This window comes from Mustela nivalis (genome assembly GCF_964662115.1).
Source record: "Mustela nivalis genome assembly, chromosome: 9".
Lineage (NCBI taxonomy): Eukaryota > Metazoa > Chordata > Mammalia > Carnivora > Mustelidae > Mustela > Mustela nivalis.
Window position 1 is genome coordinate 26,195,153 of NC_139028.1, and position 14,394 is coordinate 26,209,546.

The 14,394-nt window shown below is 48.6% G+C and overlaps 1 protein-coding gene and 1 long non-coding RNA gene across 17 annotated transcripts in view; one reads left to right on the plus strand and one right to left on the minus strand.

Annotated features, from left to right (window-relative positions):
* GRAMD1B (GRAM domain containing 1B) overlaps positions 1-14,394 on the plus strand; it is a 242,487-nt gene that overhangs the window by 93,610 nt on the left and 134,483 nt on the right. The window lies entirely within an intron of this gene.
* LOC309841037 lies at positions 5,494-10,416 on the minus strand. The gene is made up of 3 exons (XR_014298906.1): positions 10,092-10,416; positions 6,226-6,384; positions 5,494-5,996 (listed from the first exon to the last, which is right to left on the minus strand). It is a non-coding gene; the product is annotated as an uncharacterized lncRNA (long non-coding RNA).

A 14,394-nucleotide genomic window follows, 5' to 3' on the forward strand; every position in this document is an offset into this window, starting at 1 on the left:
TCATGTGGGAAAGGGTGGAGGGCTCCTTCCAGAGTGGGTGTAACATCCTTTCAAGGGTGGTTTCCTCTTGGGGGGCATCTTTGTCCCCACCTGTCTTTCTTCCAATTATCCTTTGTCACTTGTGCACTCTCTCAGCCTCTCTCTCTGTCAAACAAATGAGTAAAATCGTTAAAAGAAAAAAAAAAAGATTTTACTTGAGAGAGAGAGGGGGGGGGAGAGCCCTCACGAGCAGGGGGGAGGAGCAGAGGGAGAGGGAGAGGCAGACTCACCACTGTGCACAGAGCCCCGCTGCACAGGACCCTGGGATCATGACCTGTGCCCAAGGCAGCCACTTAACTGACTGAGCCCCCCAGGCGCCCCAGCACAAGGCTTTGTATATCCTCCCTGCTTTGTTACCTCCCGCACTCCCACACTTTCAGCTGAAGGGGTTTGATTCTGGTTAACTAGAGGGAAACAGGTGGTGACAAAATTAGCTACCAGTTGGGAAGCTGTAGTCATAAAACATCTTGAAAACATATTTATTCTTCATTGGGCTTGGGCTTTAAAGAAGTAACACAGACTCCTGCCACTTTTTCTTGGGCTTTGAAAATGGCTCTTGCAGGAGTTCGCCAGCTGTTTCTGGGGAACCAGGTGCCCCGAGCTATTCTGAGCTATTCCAAGCCCTCCGTCGGACTGCTGCTGCTTCCACAGGCGGTAGACCGGCCACCAGCATGGCTCCCCACACTTACTTCTGTGCCGAGGCACTCAGGATGCTGGCATTCTTGCCCTGTGGCCTGCCCACCCCTCCCCAGTCCTGCCCTCACGCCTCCAGGGGATGATGCATCCTGTGGACTTCAGGCCAGCCCTTCCCAGGTCTGGCTCTAGCTCGAGGAAGTCCTCTCCTACCCGGGACACACTGCTCTGTCTCACTTGGCTTTCAGCCGCTGATTGTCCTCGAGACAGCTCTGCTCTCCTGCAGAAGTTGTTCGAGAACTTGTTTATTTCTGTGGTTTTACTTGTGGCCTCGTGACCTCATAGCAGGTGCCATTACCTGGCGAACTGTCCCGTCTCACATCAGAACCCTGTTGACTGGTCAGGGCAACTCTCGTCGCGTCTCTTTTTCTTTTTTATATTAATTTTTAAAAAGATTTTATTTATTTATTTGCCAGAGAGAGAGAGAGAGAGAGAGGGCGAGCACAGGCAGGCTGAGTGGCAGCAGAGGCAGAGGGAGAAGCAGGCTCCCTGCCAAGCAAGGAGCCGGATGTGGGACTCGATCCCAGGATGCTGGGATCATGACCTGAGCCGAAGGCAGCCGCTTAACCAACCGAGGACCACCCAGGCGTCCCATTAATTAAATTATTTTTTAAAAATTTAGTCGGCACACAATGTTACATTAAGTTTCATGTGTGCACCGTAGTTCCATAACCCTGCATATCATACTCTTCTCTTGTCCCTTCTTTTTTTGTGGCATCAGACTTCCCAGATGCTCTTGTTTTGTGGCCGAGGGCGGCCTCCTGCAAAGACAGTTGGCAGTTGCAGCACGATGAACATTTCCACTCCTCCCAGGCTCCCTTCCCCACCCCGAACTTCAGATCTCCCCCACTCTCGTTTCTGAGGTTGGTGGTTTCTGCCACTTACCCCTTCCCAGCTTTAAGTGAATGCCATGGCCAGCGTCCTGTACTCAACAGGGAATTCAGGGACAGAACCCCTGTACTGAAACCCTGTTTTCCTTAGCTTTCCACTGCTTTGCTCTTTGACCCTGTAAACCCTTATTTTCTTCATCTTTAAAAAACGGGAATCAGGGACGCCTGGGTGGCTCAGTGGGTTAAAGCCTCTGCCTTCGGCTTAGGTCATGATCCCAGGGTCCTGGGATGGAGCCCCGTATCGGGCTCTCTGCTCAGTGGGGAGCCTGCTTCCTCCTCTCTCTCTGCCTGCCTCTCTGCCTCCTTGTGATTTCTGACTGTCAAATAAATTAATAAATCTTTAAAAAAAAAAAACGGGAATCAGAGACTGTATTCTTACCTGCTTTATGAGGTTGAAAAGATCAGAGGGAAGAGTATGCAGGGAAGCACTTTGTAGATAGGAAAGCACTGTTTACTGTTAGTATTAAATATGACCTATTAGAATGCAGTCTCTTGAATACACTGAAAAAAGTAGCCAGTGTTTGCCCTAAAAGAGATTTTTTTCTCAAGCAGCCAACAGGTTGCCCCCAAGGCACCGTGTTCAGGCTTGGATCATCGGAGCTCCATGGCTCAAAGGCCATTGAGCTCTGGGTGCAGGAGGGAAAAAAAATGAATGAGTTAGGCCTTGACTATGTCAGAGAGAAGAGGCAACCAGGCTTCTGGCTCAGTGGGTAATGCAGTTATTGAGATGTGAGGTCATATAGAGGAACAGAGAGACAAGGTGAATAAAGTTTGGAGGAATGAGTGTGCATGGCTTCTTTGGGGGGAGCACAAGCAAGTCTACGTGAGCCAGACATGAGGGGCTTAGGGGAACTTTGTGTAGGGGAAGTTGAGAAGAGGAAACTGCTTTCATGGTCTAAGGCCCATGTGCGAGGCAAAGCACCTTGGACTATATTGGGGGGCATCAGAGGAAAACGCCAAAGGATTTTAACCTGGGAAAAGGCACATTTAGACCTATTTTAGAAGAGAACACGGGATGGTCTGAGCATTTTCACGTGCTGGGTCCAGCTCGCATCAGCCGATCACGCGCGTGGTTCCCTGGCTGTGATGCTGGCTTGAAACTGATTGTGCTGGATCCACACAGCAGAAACCTGCCAGTGAAGCAGCCGCTGTTTCCTCCCCCCCAAAGCTGATAGTTAAGCACTATCAGCTCAGTCAAGGGCTGTTTCAAATATTTACTTACGTATTTATTTTAAGAGAGAGACTGTGTGTGTGGTGGGGGATAGATTGAGGGAGAGAGAATCGTAAGCAGGCTCCATGCCCAGCACCGAGTCAGATGCTGGGCTTGACCTCACGATGCTGAGATCATCACCTGAGCTGAAATTAAGAGTTGGACACTTAACCCCGGGAGCCACCCAGGCGCCTCTAGAGGCCATTTCATTAGGGTAGGGACTTCGGCAATTTGCACACCTGGGACATGTGTGAAAATCCTTCAGGCCCCCGCCTGGACCCTCCGCGGCATCAGAATCCAAGGGAAGTGATGGGTGGGAGCCTATCTTTAAAAAAGTTGTCTGGCCATTCTTGCACAGTCAGTCTGGCACTGGTGATTGGTCCAAGGCCAGGACAGTGGAGAAAGGGGAGTGGTTCATACGAAAGATGTGTCCGGGGGCGCCTGGTGGCTCAGTGGGTTAAGCCGCTGCCTTCGGCTCAGATCATGATCTCAGGGTCCTGGGATGGAGTCCCACATCGGGCTCTCTGCTCAGCAGGGAACCTGCTTCCCTTCCTCTCTCTCTGCCTGCCTCTCTGCCTACTTGTGATCTCTCTCTGTTAAATAAATAAATAAAATCTTAAAAAAAAAAAAAAGAAAAGAAAGATGTGTCCGAGGTAGGAGCTGCAGAACTCAGTGGCTGATTAGATGTAGGGAGTGGAGGAGAGGGAACTGCCCAAGCTTCTTGTGAGTTTCCTTGTTCAGACAACTAGGTGGATGGACGGAGACACAGGTAGGCGAGCTAAGGAAGGCAGGTAAGAGGGACTTGTTGGAAGAGAGGAGGGTGGGGAGGGAGCAGAGCTGGTTTTGCATCATGCTGTCTGGGAAGCCCCTAGGGACGCAGGGTTTTGGTGATGTCTTCTATGCATTTGGAATCCGGGAACCTAGTACTGGGTAGAACAGTCAGGTTTGGGACCACATGTGGGTTGTTGAAAGCATGGATTTGGACGAGATTGCTAGGGAAGAATGTGTAGAAAAGAGAAGGTGGGCAGAACTCTAGCAACAGCTTTTCAGAGAATGGTAGAAGGCAGACCAAGAAGAGGTCAAGCAAACAGCACTTTGTGTATTGATTCCTGAAGTCCGTGGTTTCTCGGAGGGAGGGGGTTCCTCTAGGTGTTTCCAGCATTTCCGAAAGTCTGGTAGAAACCACACAGCATGCTTTTGCAGTAACCTAAAATGTTGTTTAGTGTTTTAGGTTAAGAGTGACTGAAGGGAGTTTGAGGCATGGTATTAGACGCTGACCTGAGGTTCTGAATGGTAATTATGTACTTTTGATTAAAACACACACACACACACACACACACACACACACACACGGACAACTGGGTGGTTCAGTCAGTTAGGCGCCCTCCTCTTGATTTCGACTCAGATCATGATATTAGGGTCATGAGAACGAGTGAATGAGCCGCACGTCGGGCTCTGTGCTCAGCGTGGAGCTAGCTTGGGAGTCCCTCTCTCCCTTTCTCTCCACCCCCTACTTGCACATCCATGCTTTCACTCTCTAAAAAAAAGAAAAAGAAAAAAAAAAGATACACAAATTAATTGGGAGACTGCTGTTTAGTTAGACATCAGAAAGATAACTTCCAAAACATGATAGTTATGGATTTGGTTTAAAGGTTCTTGGTGTGGGCCTTTCTGTGTGTCCTGGGACTGTCTCTCCACGTGCCCCTGTGAGAGGAAAGCAGGGGAGAAGGGATTTTAACTCCTCATTTGGAACAGTTTAGACGAAGGATCAAGATGACTACCAAAAAGAAGGTTTGGGGGGTTTCGCCTGGCTATGACTGGCTCAGTCAGGAGAGCAGGTGACTCTTGATCTCAGGGTCCATTGAGTTGGAGCTCCACATTGGGTATAGAGACTATAAAATTAATTAATTAATTAATTAATTACTCTATTTATTTATGTGAGAGAGAGAGAGCAGGCACAATCAGGGGAAGGGGCAGAGTGAGAAGCAGTTTCCCTGCTGAGCAGGGAGCCCAGTGCAGGACTCCATACCAGGACCCCCCCCCCCCAAGACCATAACCTGAGTTGAAGGCAGATGCTTAACTGACTGAGCCACTCAGGTGACCTACTAAAATTTTTTTAAAATAAGGTTTTGGGGTTATCTGTGGACAGGATGGGTTCTGGCTTGCGTTGGGTTGAGAAATCTATGCCTGTTCCTACTTCATTCCCCAGTGTGAAGGCGCCCTGGATTAGGAAGCAAAGGATGTCCTAAAGGCAGGGAGGTGGCACAGGTTGCTGAGAGGGTGGGGACAGCAGGCTTGGGAGACTCCCTGGCCCAGGGTCTTGACAATTGTCAGAAGTTCTGGGAAGCATTTTGGTTGGTCACATTACTACTGATTGAGGTTTACCACTAAGTGACCTGGTTAATTTGTTTGTATTCTCTTTAGAGGGCCCAAGAGTTTTGCCTGTGAAACAAAGTAGTACTTGAGGCCAAGGAAGTAGTAGGGTGTGGGAACCAGAGAAAAGTGCAGTGTTCCTTAAGAACCAAAGTTGAAAAGTGTTCCTTAAGACCAAAGACCTTTAAACCAGCACAAGTTCTCCTGTCCCCTTTCTTCAGAAGCCGTTTGAGGAATATAATGGGGTAAGTCTAATTATTTTAATTGTGTGCAATGAGAGGGCTGGAATTTTATTGTAGATCAGGGAACCTTTATTCTTTGTGGAAAATATCACAGAACAGGGCATTAGAGAAAATATTGTTTTTTTCCCCAGCCAACGCTTGATTATCTATCTGTATTCACGAGAGCCAAGGACGGGCGTGAACATTTGATCGAAACGCATAGGCAATTCAGAAAGCAAGAAACAAAAAATTTGTAGCCTTGGGCTTCCGAATCTTTTTCTGTTGACTTTGTACTCCTGCTGTCTAACTGGAGAGCTACATGCTTTCCTGCCCCACCCCCCTTAGATGGAGAGGCTGTTTCAAGCATGAGGTACATCTTCCTCAGGTTGGGTCACTGGGAATTGGAGCCTAACAGGCAGGGTGGGGGGTGTGTGAGGTTAGAGGAGGGCTGGCAACAAGAAAGCTTTCTTCACAGTAGCTGCTTTCTTTGGAAGGTTCACTTCTGTTTAATTCAACTTGGTATCCGACGGACGGAAACACAGGCCGCTGGAAACTCCTTGAGGTCACAGACTGTGCTTTCTTTTCTTTTTTTTTTTTTAAAGATTTTATTTATTTATTTGACAGAGAGAGAGATCACAAGTCGGCGGAGAGTCAGGCAGAGAGAGAGAGAGAGAGAGAAGCAGGCTCCTGCTGAGCAAAGAGCCCGATGCGGGGCTTGATCCCAGGACACTGAGACCATGACCCGAGCCGAAGGCAGCGGCTTAATCCACTGGGCCACCCAGGCGCCCCCAGACTGTGCTTTCTGTGCTGAACAGGGCCTAGGGTACTTTCGACACAGGCATCTAGACCCTGCTGGTGAACATCTGGAACTGGGTGGCAATCTGCGGAGAGAGTGGCACCTGCGCGGATCTGAGAGTCCTTGCCCAGCGGAAGATCTTTCTGGAGTGGCAGGAGTGTCCTGTGGAAATGAAACATAAGATAGGATCTTCAGTCTTAAATAAGTGACGGTGTGCCGGACGATTCAAGGAACTGAAGCCTTAATCACTTGATCCCAGGGAGTATGCTGATTTTTGTGATAAAGTATAGGGTGATGTAGGACCCTTGTGGGCCGAGGTTGCCAAGGAAGATTTCCCTAAGCAGGTGCTGCTTTTGAGGGTTGGTAATAGCTATAATAGTGAGTAGCCCAAGGCCAGAGCCCTCTCTGAGTATTAATTTTCACAATGCCCCAATGAAGAAGGTACCCTTGTCATCCTCATTTTATAGGGGTCGAAACTGGGTAGATAGAGCAGTTAAGATTGGAATGCTGGCAGTCTAAAACTCTGGTCCTCAGGCCTCGTTGCAGATGGGGTGAGTGAAACAAAGAAGGGAGCGCAGGAAAGGATATTAACCAGACCCAGAGAGGCGTCCGTCAGAGCTTGGGGGTTGGGGGGCAGGTGGGATCCCTGGAGTGGGCGTGGGCCAGGAGCAGGTAGCTTCATTAGGGCTTTGCTTTTCTTTTCTTTTTTTTCCCACAAACAAACAAAGGAGTTTGAGCTTGGTTCTGAAAGGATGGAAAGTCTGCAGGATGTTAAAGCCTAAGGAAGAGCAAGGATCTAGTTTGCATTTCAGGAGGACCATCCGTGTCCAGGATGGCCTGGAGCCCGGGCCTGACTGGCAACAGGAAAAGCAGTTAGGAGCCTGTGACAGTAATCCCCACGAGGAGTGATGAGAGCCCGACCTTCAGCAGGGGCCGGAGGAGTGATGAATGGAGACCAGGATGGACTGTGGGGGTATCAGAGGGGAGAATCTCTAGCACGTGCTGTGAGGTTGCTGTGGGGGTTCCTCTCTGGTGTTAAACTCCAACCCAGTGCTCCCTTGTGCGGCATATGTATTGAACAAGGGCCGCCGAAACCTGCCCGTGTCGTTGGCTTTATGAGCCCAGTCCTGAATCCGCAGCATTCTACCGACCGAGTCCAGTGGAGCCCTGAGGATCTGTACAAAATGCGAGGTTTCCTTGGAAGGAGGGAGAGGTGAGAAATCATTAGCAAAAGAAGAAAGGATTGTTTGAGGCCTGGTCCCCTTCCCTGAGGGGAAGAGGGAGGGGTGTCTTAGGCCGATTTGGGGGCTGGAGAGGTCCGGGTGACCCATTCCCTCATTGGTGCCCCTGGGAGAATTCCTGACCGAGCTGCTGGGATTCCCATGTCCAGGGGACGTTGGCACGTGGTTTAAGTGATGCCGTTTTGGACCTGTGTTTTGGGTTTTTTTTTTTTCTCTCTCTTTTTAACGCAAAGCTTGAATGAATCCTTACTTTTCAGGTACCAAAAGAGGGGAAAAAAATTTTGGTGAATTTAGGATTGGCTGTGTTCAGCGTGAGATTCCTGTTGGACTCCAGAGAGTTCTTACCAGTGCAATTGTATGATAGTATTTTTAACATTTCTTGGGGGCCTGTTATTTGCCCAGCCTTCTGTTAAGTGCTTTATTTTTATTTCTTTCTTTATTTTTTAAAGACTTTATTTCTTTGACAGACAGAGATCACAAGTAGGCAGAGAGGCAGGCAGAGAGAGAGAGGAAGAAGCAGGCTCCCTGCTGAGCAGAGAGCCCGATGCAGGGCTCGATCCCAGGATCCCAGGACCTTGAGATCATGACCTGAGCTGAAGGCAGAGGCTTTCTTTAACCCACTGAGCCACCCTTGTACCCCTGTTAAGTGCTTTATATCAGTAAACTTGCTCTGTCCTCGAAACAGTTATCTGGAGTTAAACAGCTTAACAGGTGAGGTGACGGAGGATAGAGGGAAATAGGCTGCTCTCGATGACTCATATGAGTTTGGTCTGGAAACCTCTGGGCTGTCCAGCACAGCTTTCTGTAATGATGGGCATGTTCTGTATCTGCATTATCTAATACGGAAGCAAATGGCCACATGTAGTTATTGAGTACTTGAAATATAGCTAGATGACTAAGGAACTGAATTTTTAATTGACTTAAATTTAAATAGCCCCCCGTGACTAGTGACAGCCCAGTCCCCTGCCCTGCTGTCTTTGGGAGCCATCAGTCAGTCTGTCATAACTGAAGTCTTGCGTGTGGCTAAGATACCCCGGAGACATATTGCGGGGGATACTTCTGTGGGTCACAGGCCTATCTGAGATTCTGGGGAGAGTTTATAAATCCTCTCCTATGAATATATACTATTCTTGCGCAGTATTTTGATAAGTAGAGGTTCACGAAACTCAGGTTCCCCTGGCAGGAGGCTGGAAGAGGAAGGGACCCAACAGAATGTGAACTCGAGAATGGGAATCTCGTCTGCTTTGTTTACTACTCTGTACTCGTATCGAGATGCCCGTTGCCGGGTACATGGCGGGTACTTGGTAGTTTATTAAATGGGTGGTTGAAACAGAAGAGTCCACGAAGCTTCCTCAAAGAGAAGAGAAAAAGGCGGGACAGGACCCAAGAACCAGGAGAAGGTGGTGCCGTAGAAGGCGGGAGGGTGAGGTTTGGAGAATGGAAGGAATCATCAATGTCAGATCGGCCTGGGTGGTCAAATGAGATGAGAACACGACAGCTGTCCTTGACCTCTCAGTAACGGAGGTCCTGGTGGATGAATGTCCTTGACCTCTCAGTAACGGAGGTTCTGGTGGGTGAAAGCAGAGGGGTGGGGATGCCGTCCCCATGGCAGTGGGCTAATTCACGAGGCAGTGAGTGTGGATCCAGTGGGTCTCAATCCTGGTTGCCCACCAGCATCCCCCGGAAGCTTTTAAAAAGTCCACATATCCTGGGGGCGGCCTGGCTGGCTCAGTCGCAAGGGCAGTCAACGCTTGATCTCAGGGTCATGAGTTTGAGCCCCACGTTGGGTGTAGAGATTACTTAAATAAATAAATAAAAGTAAACGGAAAAAATTCAAAATACACATTCCTGGACAGGTTCAGACTCTGACATGGCACGTTTGGGGAAAGGGCCAAGGAATCAGCATAACGAAGCTCCTAGCTCGTGTGGCTTTGATGAAAGTTTGGTGTGCACTGAGTCAGGTAGTCTTTTAGTAAAACATGGCCCTGGAGGAAAGGAAGGAAAAATAAAGGGGTTGAGGGAGAGCCTTATTTTTTTTTGTACGTGTGAAGACAGCCAGGCGCATGTTTAGAGGCCGAAAGAATTCAGTAGAGTAGGATTTGCATGTTGGTAACAAGTTAAAGGATGTTTCGCTCAGTTCTGAATCCCTCAGTCTTTGTCCCGCTCCCCACCCTGCTGCAGGGTTCCCTGGGTGCCGTCCTGCTAACTTTGTAGACAGATGATCTGGCTTCCCCCGGACAGTGGTGTTTTCTAGGTAATATCTGAGACTGCTCAGGTACGTTGGGTTATGAAGCTGGCTGCCGTTGGCCATGCCCCAAATCACATCTGTTGACTTACTTTCTATTATTAGACTTTCCCGTACTCAGTTGCCAGATGACAGACTATTCTGCGTCCTCGGCTGCTTTGCCACCTGCCTCTTTTCCCCCGTACACCTTTCCTCCTTACGCTGAAACGGTAAATGCTAAAGCCCTTTCACAGGTGGCTGTAATCCAGCATGAACACGCAGCCGCCTTCTCTTCCGTCCATGACCCTGCTTTTTCAGGTCAGCGGCTGTCAGAACTCCCGCAAGTGTCTCTCCTCTTCCTCCCATGCATTGGACGTTTCAAAATCTCTATCTGCCATACTCACGGAAGGTTGGATCCAATCGATGTCCGCCACGAATGGTAGACCCACCAAAGCTGCTGGCTGGGACACGTTCTGTGGTGATCTCTGCTGTTTCTGGTGCTCACTGCCGGCATTTAAGGTATACGGTATACCCATGCCTGACACTGAGAAAAGTTAATTTACCCCGTATCATCCTGCTAAGTGGCAGAGTCCGGACTCGGACTTGTGGGGTTCTGACTCTAAATCCTGAGTTCATATACTGTAATGCGATTACTCGCAACGTAATCCTCAGCATCGCTCTATAATTTGGAGGTGTGGGTGGGGCATAGGCTAAAAGAGGGGAAGGGACTTGGCCCAAGTAGAGAGTAGATAAGAAACAAAGCCAGGCCACAACCAGGTTGGTCTGTGTTGTGCCGTTTCTACTGCGTCCACGGCCCAAGCTAATTTCTTTCCCCATTTTTATTAATCAAAGATCTGTATCAATCAAAGCCACTCTGAGCCTTTTGAAGCTTCCAGTTATTATAAATCAACACTCTAGATTGCTCTGGTGACCACCAAAAGCAAAGAAATTCAATCACTAGTCTGCACAGCAGTAGTGTGGGTAAATGGACAGTTTCCATTAGGTTCTAGAAATAACAGCTTGCCCATCCCCATACCTGCTTGGAATCCTCTGAATCACTCAACACCCCCCCCCCCAACCCCCATATGAAGGTTAAGAGGCCATGACCCCTTTAGTGTTGTCTGGGGGAGAAAGAGCTATTTCTATGTACAAAGCACCCACTCAGGAAAAGTACCAAATGCAGTTTCCCTGGCAGGGAAGCTGTACTTTCCAGAGGACAAAAGGACACCTTACTGGTGGCTTGTGGGTTCAGCCTGTACTTTCTGAAAGTGTCCCAGGTTGTTGGGGGGGAGGAAGGGCGATCAGGGGAATTATGGGAATTACCAGCCTGGAGCTTCCTGGTCATAGTCTATGATTTTCTGTCTTCCGAGGTGTGCTTTGGCTCCGATTACAAAGTATTTTTCCCAGCTTGTGCCAGTGTTACTGGTTTAATATGACCTTCGAGGATAAGCTTCCAGTACTCGTTTGCTGGTGGAGAAGAAAACCAGGATTACGGATCTGATTTGCTTCAGCTGGTTTTCCTTTGGAATATTCCAGAATTGAAAGACGCTGCTTCGCTACCTTATTTAGTAACAAACTCTAGTGTTTCAAAATTTAATTCATACAGTGATTTTTATGTGAAGCTTGCATTTACAGTAGAAGGGATTTACTTCTTTAGCCATCTTGGGGGGAACAGCAAACAATTGCCTGTACAAAGCCCCTTCCTTGAGGCTTTCAGCAGACTTTCTGTTATCTAGTGCCCAGATCCAAATCCTTGCTCAGAGTTGTTTTGTTTTGTTTTCAAAAGGTTTTTCTAACAGACATTATTATCTGTTAGTGCCCTCTGCTGGACTTCCTCCAAATTCTTCTTGACTTGAAGCTAGAGAGCCCAGGATGGACACCCAGGCCGTCCAAGGTCTTCATGAAAACAGAGTGGTTGGGAGGTGGCCCTTGACCTTCTGGCATTCCATATCCATGAATACCCTAGTCTGGTGTTGCATTTTTCATGACCTCAGAAGACGGATAGATGCATTTAGGGAGCAGAACGAGCTTCCCGGGGGGGTCTGCATTATTTAAAAAGGCTCATTTAAGGGCGCCTGAATGGCTCAGTCCTTAAGCATCTGCCTTTGGGTCAGGTCATGATCCTGGGATCAAGCCCCATGTCAGGCTGCCTGCTCAGCGGGAAGCCTGCTTCTCTCTCTCCTGCTCCCTGCTCCCCCTGCTTGTGTTCCCTTTCTCTGTGTTCCTCTCTGTCAAATAAGTAAATAAAATCTTAAAAAAAAAAAAAAAAAAAAAGGAAGGAAAAGTCTCATTTAAGAGTTGATGCGAGAGGGGCGCCTGGGTGGCTCAGTGGGTTGAGCCGCTGCCTTCGGCTCAGGTCATGATCTCAGGGTCCTGGGATCGAGTCCTGCATCGGGCTCTCTGCTCAGCAGGGAGCCTGCTTCCTCCTCTCTCTCTCTCTGCCTGCCTCTCTGCCTACTTGTGATCTCTCTCTGTCAAATAAATAAATAAAATCTTTAAAAAAAAAAAAAAAGAGTTGATGCGAGAGGGTGAGCCAACCCCTGAATCTCTGGAAATTCTGCTCAACAACATTATCTCACGGGGATGGAGTGGAGGAGAACGTGGGTGGCCATCTCACTTTTTAAGACTGTTGAAAAGCAAGTTCTGAACATGAGAGGACGGGGGACCAGCCCCTTCCTGGGAGCTGTAAGGGAGGGGTTCTGTGTACCCTAGGGCTGTTGCCACCAGGAATTCCTGCCTTTTTTTCTGGTGTCCCCTTTCTGGCGTGTTCCCTGCTCGCCCCCAACAGGAGTGTCTGCCCCCTGCACCTCGTCTGTCTTCTAGTGTTGCGGCTTCGCCCTGTGTGGCCAATACTCGCGCCTTCTCTGGGCCTCCTTTATGTCCCGTCTCCTAGCACAGTGTCTGGTACATAAGTGTTTGGTAAACAGAGCTAAAATAGAATGTCTTTCCCTTTTTTAAAAAAGATTTTATTTATTTGAGATACAGAGTTGAGCGAGAGAGAGAGAGGGGGGAGAGTGTGAGCAAGTACATGAGCAGGGGCAGAGGGAGAAGCAGGCCCTGCTGAGCAGAGAGCCCAATGCGGGGCTCGTCCCAGGACCCTGGGATCATGACCTGAGCCAAAGGCAGAGGCCTAACTGACTGAGCCCCCCAGGCACTCCTAGAATGCCTTCTCTTCTCAGTTTTGTCTGTCCTGAATCTCTCTGAATTTCAAGTTTCCGCACTAAAAGCCTTATTGTCAGGACAGTCTTTCTTCTTACTCTTACTGGCTAGTATTTTAAGTTTCTGGAACATTTAGTATTTCCTTCTAAGAGTTAGGATTTTCTAACTTTTTGTTTATTTTTCTTAATCTGGGGGTTGGGGGTTGTGCAGCAAGTAGAGGGAGAAGCAGGCTCCCTGCTGAGCAAGGAGCCCGATGCGGGACTCGATGTGGAACTCAATCCAAGGACCTTAGGATCGTGACCTGTGCCGAAGGCAGCCATTTAACTGGCTGAGCACCCCCACCCCAGGCGCCCCTGATTTCCTACTCTTAAAGGTAAAATATATTGCCTCTTCCTTTCCAGACTGTAAACACTGTGAGCACAGGATCCTTCCCTGACTCATGTCTTTATGGTCCAGGACCCACAAAATGATGCCTTATATCAAATAAGAGCAAGAATGACAGTAACACACACACAGCAGCAGTTCATGGGCGGCACACACTGTTCTCCATGCTTCCCATATGTTCATTCTTCAATCTTTGCAACAGCTCTGTAAGGTCAGGACTATCACCACTAATGTGGACCTTCCATTTTGTAGGTAAGGAAAGTGGCGTTAAATCATTTGCTTGAGGTCAGGTAATGTGGGCGCAGAGGAGTCTGGATTCAGTCCCAGGCAGTGTGTTCTGGAGCCTAGACTTAAAACCGTTGCCTGATGCCGCCTCCTGTTGGCACATGTGCCCACGGACCGCATTACATAAATATTTGTCAAGTGCATGCAGATTAATATTTCTTGGTGATTTAGAACCAGTAAACGGTCTGGAGGAGACCCATTGGTGCTTTCATCTCCACCATCTGAACTGCTTCCTGAGCAAGGGGCAGGCCAAAAGGGGGCACCAGAAGGTTGCTTCTAGTTTGGGTTTTGGAAGCGAGGGATGGCTCCGGTTCTGGTTTGGAAGTCAGCAGTGCCACCTAGTGGGACAGCTTGCGAACAGCCACTCAGAATTATTTTTCTGAAACCCTGGTACATCATCATTTAATTCTGGGAGCCGCTTGATTAGCTTAAAGTTTTGATTGCCAGAGAGAGGGTAGGGTGAGAAGGGAGGAACCAGGAGAAATGGAATCAAACCAAGTCTCTTCTTTGAAGAGGCTGTAATGCTGATCTTGGGCCTCTGGGCTGGTTGACTGCCGTTGGCTGTTCCACTCTGCCTCGCACGTGCTGCTGGTGATGTAGACCGGCTTTCCTCTCGTAATGCTTGCCCGGTCTGCTTTGGAATTTGAGTTCCAATCAGCTGTGGGTGGCCTTACCCTAGTGCCACATGTATCCCAGGTTCTGTAGGAGACTCTGTGCCCGATGCATTATAACAAGTTAGTCCCAGTGTAAGAAATTCCATGGATTAACACACCGTGGCACAATTTTGTGAGGAGGAGTTTTGTTTGTTTGTTTGTTTAAAGATATTATTTATTTATTTGACAGAGAGATCACAAGTAGGCAGAGAGGCAGTCAGAGAGA